Here is an 18528-nt window from a genome sequence, read left to right as displayed (position 1 = left end):
GCACCCAGCACCAGCAGTGTGCAGCAGCACCCAGTACCAGCACCCTGCACCAGCACCTAATACCAGCACCATTTACCCAATACTGGCATCCTGCAGCAGCACCCAGTACCAGCACCATTTACCCAGTACTTGCACCCTGCATCAGCACCCAGTACCAGCACCTTGCACCCAGTCCTGACACCCAGTACTAGCACCATGCACCCAGTACTGGCACCCAGTACCCCAGTGCTACTCACCCAGCACTGGCACTGAGCGCCAGCACCATGCTTCCGATACTGGCACCCTGCCTCAGCACCCAGCACCAGCACTTCGTACCCAGGACTGGCACCCAGCACCAGCACAGCTCCCTCTGCTCCCGGAGTGTGGGGCAGGGCTGCCTCTGGAGCTGCCCCCCCCCGACTGCTTCCCTGTCAAGAGTCCCTGCCGAGCAGCGGCTTTCCCTAAATCAGTGGTTTCTCTGAGTTTTTTTGGTTTTGTTTTTTTTTTTTTTTTTTCAAAATGGGGGGATTATGCATGGCTAAAAATAAAGAGTGATAAAACTTTGGGAGAGAAAGGAGACATAAAAATTTCATGATCATGCCAGCCAGGGAAATTATCCCACTTTATTATTTAAAACCTCATTAAAACCCATTTCCCTGGGAGAGACAATGATCAAACTACCGTCTATTTCAATCCTCGAGACGTGTGCTCTGCTGTGTGGGGAACACGTTTAAAATAGGCCCCTACTTGTGCCTGCTCAGCTAAAAACACCAACCCTGACCCCTCTCCCTGCGAGCAGCATCTCCCAGCTGAGCCCCCAGCCCTTACACAGGGGGACCCCTCCCGCCACTTCAACCAATAATCCCTATTTGCCTCTTTTCACCCATCCAGCTCCCACTCCAGTGGGAGCCACAAAGTCTTTGCCCAGGGAGGATCTGCCCCAGGACCTCTGTGGACCAAGCAGGGTCTTTTCTCCGCCTGCAACTTTTCCCAATCCTGGGAGCAGCTCCAGTGTGGAGCAGCGGCTGCCAGGCTGCTCCCTCCTGCCGGGTGACCGGGCCGCCAGCCCTCCTGATTTGCTTTAGCAGTTCATTTAACTGGAAGCTCACAAATGCCTCAAAAAGCTCCCACATCTTCTGGAACTGCTTTGTGATGTAGGTTTGGGATTTTTAGAAATCCCCCCTGAACATTTAGGCTGTCGGTTCCTTGTGATTTTTGTGTCAGTCTGTCCTTTCGGATGGTGAAAAGACCACCAGGTGTTCGGTTTAAAAGAAGTCACCTTTTTAAAAAGGAAGTGTGGATGGGGAGAAACTGTTTGGAGCTCCCACATCACCTGCAAAGTAGAGCTGTCAGTGAGCAGCCAAACTCATAGCAGGTTGTGCTCGCAGTGCCACAGCTCGGCCTAGGCACCTCTTCTGTAAACACACACGCAGCGGGGAGGGAAACACATCCTTCCTAGCAGTTGTAAATGCTCCGATAAACAGCCGGGAACGCTGCTCCAAGCCGGCTTTGAGGGTGGAAAGCTGCTTCCCCCAGTGCCAGCCTGGGCTGTGAGGCTGGGCCGGCAGCAGGAGCTCCTGGGAAAGGCCGGCCGGTGCCCCTCCATCGCTCAGAGCCACCAAGGAAGGAGGTGACAACCTGGCGTGAGCCGTCCCTGTGCTGATCGGTGACAGTCGGTGGCACCGGCGCTGCCCGGGGTGGGTGGGGGGGACGGGGACACCCCGCGCCGGCCCCGCAGCATCCTCCCGGGCTGTTCACTCACCCCCAGCGCTCTCCCACCCAAAGCATCGCATCATCCCCCTCCTCCCCTCCCCACCCTCCCCGAAGCCCTGGGGGGGTCCAGCGGGTCCCCAGCCCCCGCTGCAGTGGCGGGACCCGCCCGCAGGTGCCGCCCGACTCCACCGGCAGCCGCCCCGGGCTCCGCGCCCGTCGCTCCGCCGGCACCTCGGGGCCTGTGGCACAGCGGCCCCGGCCCGGGAGCGCCCGGGCACCCATCCTGCTCTGGGTCCTGATGCCGCGTCCGTTGCGGGTACCCCGAAGGGGCTTCGCTGGAAGGGAGAGCAAGCAGCCCGAAAGCGCGGGAGCAGGGCTTCCCATGGATGCTTTCTCTGATTTTCTGGTGGCGTGGCTGTCGGATGGTGCTGGGCGAGCGGAGGCGACCTCAGCCCGGCGAGCAGGGGCAGCGGGGATCTGCGCGGGGAGCAGAAAGCGAACGCCTGCAAAAAAGCTTGTTTTCCTCCTCAAGGAAAACTCCTCCAGCAACACCGAGCAGGATGCTGGGGAGCAGGAAGCCTCGTTTGATGAATATCTGAGAGGAGTCGGCCTGTGTCAGGACTGAGATGCGGCAGCGAGGCTCCCGATGGGTCCGCAAAGCACCTTTTGATGGAGGAATCTTGTCAACGGCTGCTCAATACCCAACTCCAAAGCGCTCCGCAGTATCATCAGCCTCGCCGGAGCAGCAGAGCGGGCTGATCCCTGCCTGGGTGTTTGCAGCTTGTGGGCTCCCCGAGGGGCTGGCAGGTAATGCAACGGGATGTACGAAGGCTGCTGAGGTGTTTTGCTTTAGAAAAGCCTCTTTTTCCCACCAGCTACCTGGGCCCTTTAAAGCTTTCCAAGCAGCGGAGTGTAGTTTGGCTGGAAGGACCAAAAGAGACCCACCTGGGGCTGGAGCTCTTGAGGAAAGCAACGGTGCTTGAACTACTACAGCCCGAGCGGGAGTTACAGGAGAAGCAACTCAGCTGCCACCCTGCAGGAAGCGCTTGTCAGAGCCGAGATTGTAAAGGTCACGTTCGTCCTGTCCCTGAATATGCATCTCCTGGCTGCCGAGGGCAGCCCGAGGACACGGCGAGGCGATGCTCACCCTGCAGCCACGTGTGTGCGGAGAGCTGGCACGTGGGGGTGCAGGACCAGCCCTGCTCCGGGGTGTAAATCCACCCTGCCTGTCCCAGCTGTCGGTGCAGAATACCTGGTTTGATCTGTGCAGTCCCATCCCAGCTAATTTATTCCCTTTCGAGAAATACCTGGGCACCCTTTAGAGTTTTTTTTTTTTTTTTTTTTTTTTTTTACTCTTCTAATGCCCCAGAGCTTCCCCAGGGAATGTCAGAGCCACATTTCCCACACTGATCTCTACCTCAGCTATCAGGTGTGCTACAAACGTGCATTATCTCCACGGCTCCCCGGGGCTGCTCATGTGATGACTTGAGAGTCATTCTGGTTGGGGTCACGTTTTTCCCACAGGGCCTGGAGCGTACAGATTGTCTCTCCTCTACTCAAACTTGAAGATAAAGCAACAGCTCCAAGTTCTGGAGTGTGGTTCTCTGCAGGTTGTAGAGCAAAGTTTAAAAGGGGCTTTTGCACTACCTGGAGCAACGGATCTATAAATTCTATCACATTTAGAGGGAAAAGGGTTGATTATTTTGGTTTCCTAATGTAACAGGGCTTATGCAATCACATTGTATATCAGCGCACTCGTATTCTTCCAAATTCCTCTCTTTAAAAACTTTTTAACCCTTTTACTGGTTTTGTCCAAAACTGGCAGAGGTATGGAGCTTGCTTCCTGCATTTACAAACAGTTGTGTAAAGAACGACCCTGCCAGGGCTGCAACTGTGAGAAAGACCAACACATGCTGTCAGAGCTTATTAGACACTGGAGAATCCACACGGATCTGACATTTGATTGATGCCCAAACCGTGGGAAAAGCCTCAGTCAGAGTTTGTGCCCCCTCAGGCACCCAGGTCAGTCCCCCAGGAGACGCCAGCTTGTTGAAAGCCAGACTCTGCAAAATTCTGCAGCTCACAGAGTTGTTTGTTTGCTTTTTAGTGCCAAGCTGGGAGGGGACGGGCAGGGAGACGGAGATTAGCAGAAATTTTAGCCAAAAGGGCTAGTGCTGGCGTTCGAGGATGGGACTACGAGCAGCAAAGGCACTGCAGCCCCAAAGCCGGCCTTTGGCATTGCAGAGATGTCCTCCTTGAAGGAATCGCTGCAAATTGTCAGCTCTGCTGCCGGGTGGTGCAAGCTGACAGGGCCTCGGCGGGGGGGGGGGCATTAATCCATATTACCACTGCGGTTTTCATCTGAGCCTCTCGGTGACCTACAGGCTTTCTCTCAAACTCTCACCGGTGTTTGAGAGGTGGCTGAGCTGTTGTTGCCAAGTGTGTCAGAAAGAAGTTGGAAGTGGTGACAATAAAGACAAAACCGAGGTGGCTGGGCTCTTCTGGTTACCTGTGGCTGAAATCAAGGGAGGCAGAGGAGATCTGGATGGCTGTGCCCTTTCCTTGATCCCAAGATGGGCAGTGGAAAAAAGCTGGACCAGATCCAGTCTGTTCCAACCTATGTCTGCTGTGATACTTCGAAAGCATCTCTGACTTTTTAAAATGTAGGAGGAGCTGAAAGACACTTCGGAGACCTTCCACCTGTAAAAATGAGCACGGTTTGGTCTGGTCTCTGAACAAAAGCCCACAGGCAGGTGGAACAGCTCCTGCAGGTGTGTTGGAGAACTAGAGGAAAGTCCCTGCTCTTTGGCTGCAGGGGGAAGGGGATGCGGATGATTGGAGATGGGAAGAGTGTATTGGAGGGGAAGGACTGAGAAGTCAAGGTCAAGTGCCTATAAGGAAAAGAAAATACTTCGCACAAGGGGGAAAGGTAAAGATATCATTGGTTGTGTAATCTAGCCCAAGAACAGTATTTTCTGATTTTTATTCTACTTGCATAAAAAGCATCTCTCCATCACTTCCTCATCTCTAAATTGTTTGATACACACAGTTCATTAGAAATCTGCTCTGTTGAATAGCAAAGTAATGAATCTTTGCGCTTTCCATTTCCTCCATCTGAACTGGAAAGTGTTTTTCTCACACAATCTCAGTCTTGAGCAGTAATAACAAAACCACAACTTCTGTTGCAGTTCTTTATTTGCAGGTTGGATTCCTCTGTGGGCACCTCTAAGCACAAGTGAACATGACCTGCTGGCTACAAGACAGCAAAGAAAATGATGGTTATGACTGTGTGAACAAATACCATTCTGACATTTCTGTTTTGGAACAGCAAGGTCCAGGACTCATTGTCAGGAAAACCTGTGCCTGACTTTGAGGTTTCTCATGTATATGCTAAGCTGAGAACAACTTCTATATGCAGAATAATTTCTGTACACGGTTTTTGGTTTAACACCTTACAATCTCTATTTATAATTGATCAGGTGACATTGAAATGGGTAAAGCTTTGATTATGGCCTGATTTGTGTGCATGCAATCCCAGAGCAAACACAATCAAGTTGCAGGATTTACAATTACATTTACATTTACATCTTACATTAGCATGATCCTGGGCTAACTCATGTGGCCAACCCACCTGTTCCCCTAGCTCCTCCACACTGCAAGCACTGAAGGCCCATCTACTTCAGCTGAAGCTGTTGCACAGGTTGGGAAATAATTTAACTTGGTAGTCGAAACATCAGGCTATTCCTGGTCCCCCATCCCAAGCCATCAGCTGTCTTGAATTATTCTAAAGAGTTCCTCAAAGCTTCAGGGGCTTCTAATAAATATTCTGCCTCTTTCATCTTCTAGTGTTGCCTTTCTGTGGCTCCTCTGTAACACAAAAGCAGTGTGATATGATGGAGTAAAGGGGAGCAGGTTGCTGTGCACTGAGGAGATGTTGGCTGAGATGCTGGTTCCCAAGTTAGAGTTGTCAGTGGTAGATTCATCTCAGTCCAGGGGAATAAAGACAAGAAAAAAGAATATAGATGCTTTCTCACTTTCCCCTCTTCTTTCTGCAATGGATGTGGGACAGAGGGAAGGTATTATCTGACATCCCTGCACTCATAAGAAGTCTTTCATTACAAAAGTAAAAGTGTCAAAAATAAAAACCTCCCTCCTGCCTCAAAATGCTTGGTCCAGTGTGGGAGGCACTGTTTCTGAAGGGAAAGGGCTTATTTTTTCTCAGTCTTGAATCAATCTTGGCTTTCCCTGCTGTGACTGCTGGAGGAGGAGGGGAGGGCTGGCGGGCTTGTGTGTGAGGATTCATTTCCTCCAGGTCACCGTACAACCATCAGAGAGCATTGGGGCTCAGCTGCCACCAGCCCAAACTGAATTGGGACCCGTGGCCCCCCATGAAATGCCCGCAGCCCAGGGTGGCTCGGGGAGGCACCCCTGCCCTGCTGCCTGTAGCGGAAAGGGGTGTTAGGAGAGGTCTGAGCCTCTCTGGTCTGAGTCCTGTTGGAGTAGAGATCTTCTGACTTTCCCTGTTTTCCAAGACCCGTGCTGGGGACAGACTTAAAAGTACCCCTGGAGCAAACTGACTGAGGCGTCCTCTTTCTGACACGCTCCCGGATAAGACAAAGGGAGCCGTTTGCTCCTTCCCCTGCCCCTTTTCTCGGCAACACAGATAGAGCCCACGCAGCTCTTCCTCTGTTTTGGCGAAGGGAGGGGCGGTTTCCTGTTTTTATACAGAAATTAGATTGATCCAGGATGCCTTTGTGCTGCTGCTGGTCCTGATGCACGCAGAGGGGTTAACAGTGTGCGCGGGCTCTGTGGCTTTTACTGCAGTTTTCCTGCTCGCTGCTAGCACTCAAGCCCGTCACTGTCCCTGCGCTGCACCATGAGGTACGGAGGGCCCCACCTCTGCGATGGGTGCAGGAGGCTCCCAAACACCACTAAAAAGCCTTTCCTGCAAAACCAGGCTCTGTTTTTCCAGTGACCCGTTCCAGGGAGCTCGCAGGTTCCTGGCACCGGAGTGCAGCTCCATCCTGCTCCGGCCATGGGACCCCCTGTCCAAGGCCAGGGCTGTATCTGGCGTTAACATCCCAGGAATCTGCTCCAGGCGGGCAGGAATAAAGTGGAGAGAAGTGTTTACAACTGCTGGGGGGAGGGAGCACAGGCAGGGGAGCGGGCACAGCCCAGCAGAACAGTCTCACGGTCTAGCTGTCGCTGCCAAGGAATTGGTCTCGTATAAGGAGAAATGGAGAGCAAGCAGCAAATTGGCTTTGCTCAGTGCTTTGGCCACAATTAATAAGGAGGGAACTGGACAAAGGTAATGTATAATTAAGTTGGCCGATAGCAGAGTTCTGTCCAGAGCAGGAATGTGTTGTATGCTGTCACGCTATAATTAGCAACATTTTGTTATAGTGCTTTTCCTTTCCTTGAAGGAACCTGAAAAGCTTCGCAAAATGAATTCGGTTAAAGTTGCCAGCTCCCCTCGGGGCCAGAGGCGCCAGGTCTGCGATGCCCTGATCCTGCGTGGTGGCAATGCCCGGGGCTGGCAGGGGGAGTGGGATGAGGCTTTTCCTCCAGAGACACCCAGCTGGGAGACACGGGGTCCCTCTCCCCGGGGTGACCTGTGAAATGGGTGGGTTTGCCTGTGAGAAAGCTGGAGCGTGGAGAGGTGAAGTGGCTTTCTAAGGTCACCCCATGAGTCATGGGTAAGGCTGGGAATAGCAGCCAGCAGTCGGGCTCCCAGCCGCTGTACCTATGGTTATTTCTATTTATGCTCCTCACTTCTCTTGCCCATGGTTTACTGAGTGCATTCCAAGAGTAACTTGCCTGCCAAACTTCCTCCCCTTCAAAACCAGAAATGGACAGATAAGATAGTAGAAGAAATCAGTTTAACTGTTGGTATGTGCACAAACATACCTGAACCCTGTCCAAGTTATCAGCCAGGGGTTTTTTAATGCTCTTTTGGGGCAGGAGAAATGCCTCCAGTCTCGAAGCGCCTATGGCAGTTTGCTGGCAGGGTACCAGATGATTTATTTCCTTCGCCTGTGGTCAAAAGGAGAAAAAATTTAGAAAGCAAAAAATAAAGAAGGCAATCATGTTAGACATAGCAAAACCCAGTCAAGTGACTCCAATCTAAATCCCATGAAGGCAATGGGAGAGTCGTGGCCTTGGGAATTAGAAGTTTAGACTGTAAACCAAAATAAAACTGAAACCCCAAATAAATGCTGCATTGTCCCCCAGTAAATTTTTGCAGAATTCCTTATCTGCCTCTCAGTGAAGGCTTTGAGACTTTCTTCCATCAACTTCAGTTGTAAATCAGATTGGGCCCGAGACCAGAGTATCTGAAAAGCCCTAAACCAGGGGGTAATGATTTGGCTCGGCGCTATTTTGGGCGTGAGCAGAATTAGACTGGTGTGTCAACTGGTGTTCAGTGGCAGCACCAGGAGGCTAATTCAGGTAGCAGAACTGACATGAAGCCAGACTGTCATAGCAAGGGGAAGCATGGCAGTGGTGTGAGCGCCCAAGCAGGCTATGCTGTGTCTGCCAGTCTGCTGTCCGAAAGCAGGCACTGAGGATGCAGACAGGCTTGCCTGCTTTGCGACGTGAGCTGCCCAAATCCCCTCAAGCTGCCCCTTTGTCGTGGCTCAGCGATGGGCTGCCCTTGTACCCTCGCATCCCAGCGCAGAATCCCATCACTGCTTCACACTCCTTGGTTCTGCCTCTCCTTTCTCCTCTTTTTTTTTTTTTTTTCTTCTTTTTGCGTTTTGCCCTTTAGTTTTCTATTTGCAGCGCTTTTATTGCGGTCTTGTTTTATGGTTCTCTTCGTTCCCTGACTTGGGAGGTGATCTGCTGTGGAAGGCACGCAGCAGCTACTGCTGCTGGGGTGAGTCCCCCAGAAGAGCAGAGAGGCGCCCGGGTCACCAGGCTGCGGCTGAGCCCCGGGGATGTGGCCGTGAGCTTTGCTCTCCGTGATCTGCGCCGGGGAAGCAGGGAGCCGCCTGATCTTTGACCAGAAAGGATGCAGCATTGTGTGGTTTTCTGGGTTACTTCTGTTCTTTACTTTGCTGGATTCTTCTCAACCTTCTTTGGGATCTTTGCAGAGGGCTCAGACTGGAATAATGTTGGTTTTGGTCCCCAGATATCTTGTATACACAGACTACCCACTTCTACGAGGCGACTTTCGTAGAGCGTCCCAGGCATGAAAGCTGACCTCTCCTCTTTGCCCTTGCGGTGATTCCCTGATGTTAGAGCTGATGAGTAGTGTACAACCGAGCTCTTCCTCCTCCTGCCAGCTCTGGCTCCGAACTGCAGTTCCAGGTCCTTTCACAGAAATTAACATTTACTTTAAGAACCAAAATAAACAAAAACAAATAAATTTCCTAACAAAATAAGATCAATAAAAACGTAGCCAAGTGCTTTGTTTTGCTTAGAAGATGCATCTTTGTGCATACCCACTTGTGTGTTGCCAAGTTTTGGAAATCAGCAAAGGCTGACATTGTTTACTGCAAATTAAAGACCCTCTGGAGACACTCTGTCTTGCTTTCCAGTGTAGCCTCGGGATGGGGGAGGGAGGCAGTTGGACAGTAGCATAGAAGAAACCCTGTTCCAGTGTTGCTAACTATAGCATTAATTTCAGAGTCATAAATAACTTCAGTACCATGGTTACAGCACTAGCCAAGTATGATATCATTTAGTTTAGGATTAGGGAAAAATATCTTCCTTGAAGCTGTGGGTTCTAAAATAAGCAACTTTTCCAGAATGGGTTTTCTCCCAAAGACTACACAGAGAAACTCCAGACTGTAGCTGTAAATTAGAAGGATTACTTTGGTAAAACTGACTGGATGAGAAATGTCAGCAGGTAAAAGAGCTCAGAGAGTAGATTCTTCTACGTTCCTCAGTGAGTGACTGCCTGGCACTCTGTCGGTTTTCTTAGAAAACAGCATCGCCCGTGAATGAGAGCAAGCGTAGTGTTTTCCAAGCCGAGGTCTGTATTACGCAGACGTGCAGCAGCATAGGTCCCTTCAGAAATCAGATGCCACTAACGACCATTAGAAAGATGGATTGAGAGATCGGTGCTGACAGTTCCCATGGCTGCACGGGCAACATTATAGTAACTGCGCAAGCAAATGACAGCCAGCGTGCATCCATTGGTCCGGTCGAACAAACAACTCTGATATTTGTATTACAAAATTTACACACAATTACATAGGCGTACAATTCTGCAGGATCTCGGGAGCAACAGTGAAAGGCTGTTGTGAGAGATCCTGGACACGTGTTACATACAGTACAGCGCTATAATGGACTACAGCAAGAACCTCAAATGGGACAAAGGGGCTCATGTGAGGAGGCATAATGGGGGAAAATTTAACGGAGAAACAGACACTTTAAATACTGCAAATATGGTCACAGGTGGATGATACAGGAAATCTGGCTCTAGGGCTCCTGGATACGAGATGCTAGCCCACACAACCCAAAGCACTGATCCCGTTCAAAATTGTTCAAAAAGTTATGACATTAATTCTGCATTGGTAGGCTTTATGTCAGATTAATATTGTCTTCTTTCCTGCTGCTGGCATAAAGCCAGCATAAACGCCGTATTATGTACTCTGGCTAATTCAACAGAAAGGTAATTGTGTGCCCAGGCATGATCTGAATTGAATTTGTCCTGCTAAATGATCCAGTAGTGCTCAAAACTGGTAAAAAGGCCCATAGAATTGTGGTACAAACTTCCATTTCAAATTTCATGTCTTCTCTAATGCAAAGCAAGAGAATATTGCCACATGCAAACACCTCTGATAATTGTTGAAATGTTGTCCCTCAGTTTGATGACATTTCGCAGCACAGATTAGAGGGTGCCCCCCACGAAAAGCACTGGAGAGACTTGAACGCACGGAGAGAAAAGAAATGTACTTCTCATTTCTGCTGTTCCTGGTTCTAATCATACAGAGAACATCTGAAAAGCGACATTTCAGGATAGGCTGAACAAGTCTGTTTGATACACTGCATTCATTAGCTCTGCCTCTCACCGCTACAGCCTGATCCCTGCTGAGACATCCTCTGGTAGTTAACTCACCCCCAGCTCCTGATAGCAGAGCTTCGGGTTTCCAGGTGGCCGGGGGCTTCTGCAGCTCTGAGCACCCCGAAGCCCCTGGCCTCTTTCTTCCGCTCTTTGTCTATGCTAGGCTTGGCTTCTCTGAAGTAACTTATCCATCATGAAGATGTGGGAGGCCAGCATGGATTTAATTTTCTCAGCAGTAGACTCAGCGAATACCAGATACCTTGCCCTCTCTTGGGCTGTGTTAAACAGAGAGATGCTTTTGGTTTGAGAATAGTTCTCTGTGTGTGTGAATCTTTCTGTCTTGAAGTCATATTTGTTTCAGTTGTGAATTGCAAAGCAACCTAAAGGGGAAAAAAGAGGAAGATGACAGTGTTATATTTGTGTATGAGGACAGAGGCTTCTTGAGTTACTTGGTATGCTTTGCATGAAAAAATATGATGGCTATCTGGCCAAAAGGGTGACTAGAAGAGATCTCACTGACATTAGTACTAATTTATGGTACCAATAGTTTCTTTAGCATGGCCAGTGAATAAAGTATTGCTTTCAGGCTCAGAAGATATGCAGCATACTTGTGGCTTTGATGCTGACCTGTCCTTTCACTCTAGCAAACTCAAAACTTTGTCATTTCTCATACTGTGCTTGTTTTCTCCACCTTGGTTGCAGGACATCTGTTCACTGCCTAAAAATACAGGATTCTGAGCTACACTGGGATTTCTGCTACCGCACAGGGCACCCCTCTTCCAGTGACCCGGTCTTACTTTATCAGGGTTATTTAGAGCTTCACTGTTTTGTTCAAATCCTCTGCTGTCAGGGAAAAGAGGCAGTTCTGGCCCACTTGAGAGCTTTTGCAGGTAGCTGAGCTGCAATATGCCAAAAGGCCTGGTCTGTGTTTGGGATGGGGCCTGGATAGCCCAAGGAGGCCTCTCTCCTGCAATGAGAAACCATCTGCCAAAGCTGTCTCTACTTTGAAGCTCCTGGAAGCTGTTCTCAAGTGTAGTTTAGAAATATGCAGACAATTACATATCACTGCTGTTGTACTAAGACTGCCAACTGTGGGATCAGGTTGTCCCCTTTGTTTTCCAGTAATTACTATTTTTAGTTCAGGTTTCATTCTAGTGTAATGTTTTTAGATGAGCCCAGAGGTCCTCTGGCTGTGCTCTGTACAGCTTCACAGAAGACAGATGGGGCATTACAGACACAGTGTACTTAGTCCCTGCCACTTCATGAGATTCAAAGTCCAATTCAGCTGATTAAAGAAGGATGTTTTCAAGTTCTGAAAAAAGCCGTCTCTGGATGGAAGCAGAATGCCTGCAGCAGAACCACAACTTAACAGGGAATAATTTCACCTGCACAGTAAAACAGGAAGATTGTAAATGTTCAGGGATGACAGGGAAAGTCTGCCATGGCTGGGGTTTTGTTTTACTAGCTCAGGCCACGTCAGCTTGTCAAGTGCATCTTGAGAGATTCGCGGCCCTCCTCAATTCCAAGGCTGTCTGTGACCTGAACCAAACCAAAATCTAAGGAAGGAACCAGGCGGCCAGGCACCGGCCAGCGTTAAGTCAGCGCAGCTCCACAGTTCACATCAGCGGGGAAGCCGGGCCAGGCAGCGTTCCTGGAGCTGTGGTTCAGCCTCCGTCCAAATGCCGAGGTCACCAGTGGCCGTCCCAGCTGCAGTGTGAGGTGAGGGTGTGAGTCAAAGCCACAAAAGGCTGCCAGGACCTTGCCAAGTATAAAAAGCACAGAGATGCTAGATACCGCCTTGCATGTGCTGACAGTTCTTGCTGAAAGCGATGGAGAAGGTACAAGCCACTGGACATCAAATACTCAGGCGATCAAGAAAGCTCAATGCATCTGTTGTTCAGAAAGCTCCACATATATTCTAACCTTCCACATACATTAACCAGCTGATCCCTCTGAGAGGCCTGGGCAGATCCCAAGTAGCACAATCCTCATTTTACTGAGGCCACAAATGGTAATTAGCTGACTAATGACTGCAAACATCAGCACCCACATTAAAACTGGGACTTGAGAGCTCTTACGCTCATCACTTGCTGCTGCTGCTGTGTACCCGTAGCACGCACGGCAGCTGGGGAACACTGGCCACAATCCTGACACTGAGAAACCACAGCTCTCGAATAAAGGACTGCCACACAAACACAGGGGTCTCACATTTAGGATGTCATCATGACAGAGAAGCCCAGACAAGCAGGGTTACGTCAACAACTTCCGAAAACAGGCTGTGTAAAATAGAAACTACTGTTTAATTTACCTCGTTGCTACTGATAATGGGTTCCAATACCAGTACTGTAGAATAAAACCTGAAGTCAAGCTCCTGGTTTCAGCCCTCAGTGTAAAACAGATTAACTGCAGATTAACACAAGGCGGCTAATGGCTGCAGGTGAAAATTATACTAAAGGTGGATTAAACACAGATATTATGGCTGAAATGTGGCAAGGTGCCTGCCGGAGCAGACAGACCTGGAGAGAATGAATACAAACCCATGGACAAACTATGGGAGCTGAGATTGTTTTTCAGCAAGCCGTGTGAACCAAACCTGTCAAGTTTCACACGAAGGGCAGCCCGAGACATATTCGTTTGGTTCTCAGAAACTGGAATTTGTGCATAAATATGTGACAGCCTGTGGTAACCAGAAACTATTCTTATCACAGGAAATGCTGTTGGTCAGGAGGAACAAATACATTTGTCCCCCACAATACTAACAAGCCTTCGGCTTTGTCTATGCTACACAGATCCTTGGGTTTATTTCATTGACAATGTTCTTAATAACAAAAGAGCTTGAGTAAATTGATTTGACTCTAAGCAGACAGGCCAACAAGACACAGAGAATAACATGTTCGGAGCAGAGGGATATGGTGGAGTATAAGCAGTCTGCCTTTGCCTCAACTGGGTTCTCCTTAGATTGATTTGTACCCTGATGAACATGAATAGCAGGAAGACAAATTGATTTGATCTACATATTAATACAAAAGAAGAAAGTTTAGGGTGTTTGGAGGGTTTATAACACACAATGGAAGGTGGGTGGCAGTTTAAGTGAGACTAAAAGAATTTAATTGAGTGTAAAGGAGGTTAAATTTCTGCCAAAGCTCATTTTCAGGAGCTGCCAGAAGATGCCAACTTACCTCAGTTTAGGATCCATCAAAGAAGTATTAGAGTTTGGCCTTAAGCATTGAGTAAGCAGCTTTACGTGCCTGTGGGAGGGAGTGATATCCTAACAATAGTAGGAATGGTGCACGGTGCATGTAAATTACTCTGAATATATTTGCTCTTCAGAGTGGATTTTGGATGAGGATGGAAATGAAATTAATTTCTTTTTGAAATAAAGCCCAAGATGTTTGTAGTTATTAAGATCAGTAGGTGATTTCAGTGAAAAATTAGCTCTTGTGCATGCAATAAAAACTTTGCTGTGCTGTATCTCAGAAAATCTATTTTGTAAGAGAAATAGTGAATTTTGGGGTTTCTAGGTTAACAATAACTGTATTTAAAAACAAACAAACAAACAAACAAACAAAAGCCAAGAAAAGGATTTTGACTGTAGAGAGAAATACTCTGAATTCTAGGGAAAAAAAACAACCAACCAACCAAAAAACAAAGAAAACAAAGAAAAAATAAAATCTCTTAGAAAACTGCTTTAAAGAGGGGTTTTGTAAATAGATTTAAAAGAAAAGCTGCTAAAGGCAGAAAATGGCTTTCTATAAAGGAAGAATCCTCTCATTTGTACTGCTCTTACAAAACAACGCAGGAAATCACACAGGATGCTGCTGACAAGAAGGAGGAAGTGGTTTTAAGGATGACATTGGACTCTGCAAGTGGGATGCCAGATATATCTAAGCGTTTGTCTTTCTACCAGCTACTATATCGTGAACGGCTTCTGCTTTCTCTGCCTCTGCTGCCAGGGGAGCAGCACACACTACTACGAGCAGGTCGGGGAGCTCTATTTGAAGCCTCTGTGGCTCATGACTCAACAGGGCCAAACTGTCTTGTAATCTCTAGCTTCAGGGGGGTGGTGTTACAAAACTTGTTCAGGAACTGAAACTTTTGAAGTCTTACGGAGCTGTCTGGTGAAGGCCCCACCTACTCTGAGTCCTGTTTGACTCACAACACATCATGTGGGAAGCAGGCAATGCACGAGAAGGCCTGATTATAGAAATAGGGCAAAGGACTTGACTTCTGCAGAACTCAGGGCTGCCTTTGCCATTTTTAAGTGGTTACAGTAAACATGATAATCCATGTTTATTGAGGTCCTTGGCCTGCTATTTTCCTTCCGCTCTTGATGTGGTGTACAGGTTCAAAGGCACCCGCACAACACCTCTTTGCCTCGACAGAAGTTGCACCAGGTGGTTTCTAAGAAGACTGCACGCGCACAGCCTTGCATGCTTGCTGTGATAGCGTGTGCATCTCCTGTAACTGCACATGAAAACAGTTTCAGTTCTAGCTAGGCATTTGCTACAGTTTGAATACACTTAAAAAGAACTGTGTACGCAAATAATGCATATGGGTACACCTATAAAATTTGTGTACACGTTTGTGTGTGTATATATACATATATTTGTCATACTTTCAGTGAAAGTGCCTGTATTTCTGCATGGAGTCTATGTCCATGCGTCTTTTACTGTATAGGAAATGTAGCTCTGATTATTTTCCATTAAACTATACAGCTTTTAAGCAGTTAAGTTCAGGTCAGCAGCCACATAAAGCTGAAAAATCTTAAATTTCTATCAGTGCTCTTAAATACATCCAAACTCAGAATAGTCATTCATAAGGCTTGCTCATAAATGGTTCATTAAAACATTGCATTGGTGAGCCTGTAACAAAATGCAGGCTTTTACTTGCACACTGTTATTCGCGAACAGAAATTCAAGAGACTGACTCCACACTACTTAATTTAACGAGACCCAGTGCAGATCTAGATGTCTGTTAATATGTCTTAAACCTCCAAATGCAGTAATGCATCAATTCTGTCAGGTCCTGATACAAAAGTTAAATATATTTTCCTCCTAAATGTCACCTAAGCATCAGAGGGATGAGTCTCAGAGGGGAAAAAAAACCCCACTCAGCTGTGTGACTGAGAAGGTCCTTTGCTTTAGCCCCATCTGCCCTACCTGTCCTCACACATGTGAAATGTGCTGTGTGCCTTTGTCTTCCATGCAAAATGTGGCTTCGTTTCCTGAATTCTGTAGTGAAGCAAGAAACAGCATTTTCATCACTAAGAAAATGTCATGGACAAGACAAAGAGGAATAAATATAGTCACATTTTAAATTTGCAATTTATAAAATACAACTCAATTTCAAACCTGCTGAAAAAAAAAAAAGTACTCTTGCCTAATAAACAAGGTCCACCTGCAGTTTGGCTTTTAGTTTCAAGGTTTCTCTTTGCTGATGGAAGTGGCCTTCATTTGGGTTAAAGCTCTATAAATGGTTGCACATTGAGGTTTAGGGCTTATCCAGTTTCTCAAGAGGAGGTCAGCCCCTGGTATTTGTGTGGTCCAAAGTAAAACAACACTGGTTTTCATGATGGTAGAAATGAGACAAGTGAGGTCCTTGTTCTACACCACTCTAAAAGTTATCAAAGAGCCCTGGAGCTAGAAGACCTGGGGCTAAGGTTATCCCCACAGATGCCTTTCCTCAGCTAGATCCATTCTCTGGGCAGAAGAGTGGAGAGCAAGGACTGCTTCAGTGCCCTGCACTCCCAGATGAAAAACACTTTTGCAAATGAAGGAAGGACAGATTTCACCCGAAACACTCTATCACGTTTCCTAGGCTAGTGCAAAGTACTTCCCAAAACAGTCTGAATTGCTGCTGCTTTGGTGTGGATGTGGCCATGCAAGTTTGATCTGAACGCAGGCTCCCAGCGGGAGCATCGTGGCTGTCTTGGCTCCCACAGCTGGCTTTCCCCCCCCACACTTGGTGAGTATCAGGGTGAAAAGTTCTTGGAGGCATCCTGTGAGGCCCTGGGTATTGCCTGCGTGGGTGCAGGCCCCATGGCCTCACAATCTGGCCCCGCAGAGGCTTGATTTTCAGAAGAGCTCAGCTGCTGACTGCACCCTGGCTTTAGCAGCCAGGCTTTGCAAACAGCTCAGCTCTTTAGAGATTGAACTGTCGAAAATCTGGTCAGTTGTGTAACAAAAGGAGCTGCCACAGGCTAATTCATAGTCATTTGATCTCTAAGAAAAGCCACTTAGCAGATCTTGGCAAGGCAGAAGCTGATAAGGAAAGAACTCATTAAATTGATAGAATTAGAGATCTCTTTTAGCCTTCTCCCTGGCCTGCAATTTGCCACCTGTCACTCTTGTTTCTGTAACTGGGAGCAGTAGGTTTTGGGGGCAGGGATTGTGTCTTCCTACATCTTCTGCTTTAAGGCTCTTTTAGCATTATGTAATTACCAATAATACAAAGGGAATAGGGTATAAGGAGAGCTGCAGAAATCCAATTTTTGTGAAGTTGCTCCTGACAGCAAAAAGCCCCTTCTATCTCAAGAATCCTTTATAGTAAGTATGTCTCCTAAATAAAACATGAGACTCATAAAAACCCCAAACCTAGCAAAGCTGTCTAGAAATCCCCTGTAATTAACGCATTGCTGGAGCCGACCACAGGCAACCTCACGGGCCTGTCTGTTGATTCAGACGATGCTAACTGCCTGAGAACCCCAAGAACAGGCGTTTGGGTTCAAACACCACGAGTCCAACTTTGCATGGACACTGAAGAAAGAGCCCTGAAATATATACATTTTTTAAAAAATATCTTTTTCCCCAGGAAGGTCTGGGAGAAATCACTGATTGAGGAACACAGCTTGGTTCAAAATCATTGGGGAATCACCTTCTGAATCCTGATACCTCACAGTTCAGTGTCCTGGGAAAAGGCATCTCAGGGACCTCTCCCTGCTGCCAGCGTTGGGCTGAAATGCTGCGGAACCGCAGAGGCTATTGCCCACCATTATGTAGTCAATATATTTATGTGAAAAGGGACATGAAGGAAGCTCCTTTTGGGGGACCTGTTGCCCTGCTAGCGGTGCACCCAAAGCAGAGCACAGCAGTGCCACACAGCACCCCTCCTCCCCATGCCTGCCCATCCCGGGGTGGCAGCTCTCTCCGAGATCCCCGTCAGCCGGCCCGCCGCGGCTCCCCACACCTTGCCGTCCCCACACACAGATTTGGGGTTCCCTTTGAGGTCTAGACACGGCGACAGCACAGCGCCTTCCTGGCCGGCCCGCCACAGCACTCAGGGGAGCAGGGCCCGGGCTGCCCCACGCCCCAAAGGGGTTATTTTCTGTCAGGGTTTTCCCTCCTCACTCCCACACTCCCCTCCGTTGACTTCAGGGCAGCGCAGCGAGGCCTCGAGGCCTCGGGGACGGCAGGGCGCTGGACCGGGCAGCCTCTGCGCCCCTCACCGTGGCTTCTGTCCCGCCGGCCGGTTCCCCTAAGGGTGGTTTGGGGGGTGTCGGTCACCCCCCGTCCCCGATGACCGCTCTTACCCGTCCCCCTTCCCGCCTGCGCGACCCGCCGCTGCCCGCTCCCGCCGCCCGCGTACCGGCGCTGCCATGGCTACGGCGCTGCTAGGCAACGCGTCCACGTGACAGCGGCCACGCCCCCTCCCCGCCGGAGCCAGCGCGACGTCGCAGACGGAGGGGGGGCGTGGTTAGGCGCGGGGGGGCGTGACCGAGGGAGGGGGCGTGGCTCGGCGTTGCTAAGGGGGGCGGTTGCTAGGGGCGGGAGGGAAGATGGCGGTGGGCTGGGGGGAAATGGCTGTGCGAGGCCCGGCCCGGCTTTCTG

The 18528-nt window shown here is 48.9% G+C and overlaps 1 long non-coding RNA gene across 2 annotated transcripts; it reads right to left on the bottom strand.

The window, feature by feature from the left end:
• Positions 1-4869: 4869 nt before the first annotated feature.
• LOC116965755 lies at positions 4870-18277 on the bottom strand. 2 transcript variants are annotated; one of them, XR_004409629.2, is made up of 2 exons: positions 18231-18277; positions 4870-9003 (listed from the first exon to the last, which is right to left on the bottom strand). It is a non-coding gene; the product is annotated as an uncharacterized LOC116965755 (long non-coding RNA). The 2 variants fall into 2 exon arrangements; XR_004409630.2 differs by lacking the exon at positions 18231-18277 and adding an exon at positions 10757-11077.
• Between the last annotated feature and the right edge of the window lie 251 nt (positions 18278-18528).

Source organism: Tyto alba, unplaced genomic scaffold (assembly GCF_018691265.1).
Source record: "Tyto alba isolate M040663 unplaced genomic scaffold, T.alba_DEE_v4.0 Super-Scaffold_33, whole genome shotgun sequence".
Taxonomy (NCBI): domain Eukaryota; kingdom Metazoa; phylum Chordata; class Aves; order Strigiformes; family Tytonidae; genus Tyto; species Tyto alba.
Note: the sequence above shows the minus strand (reverse complement) of the source record. Positions and strands in the feature narration are given on the sequence as shown.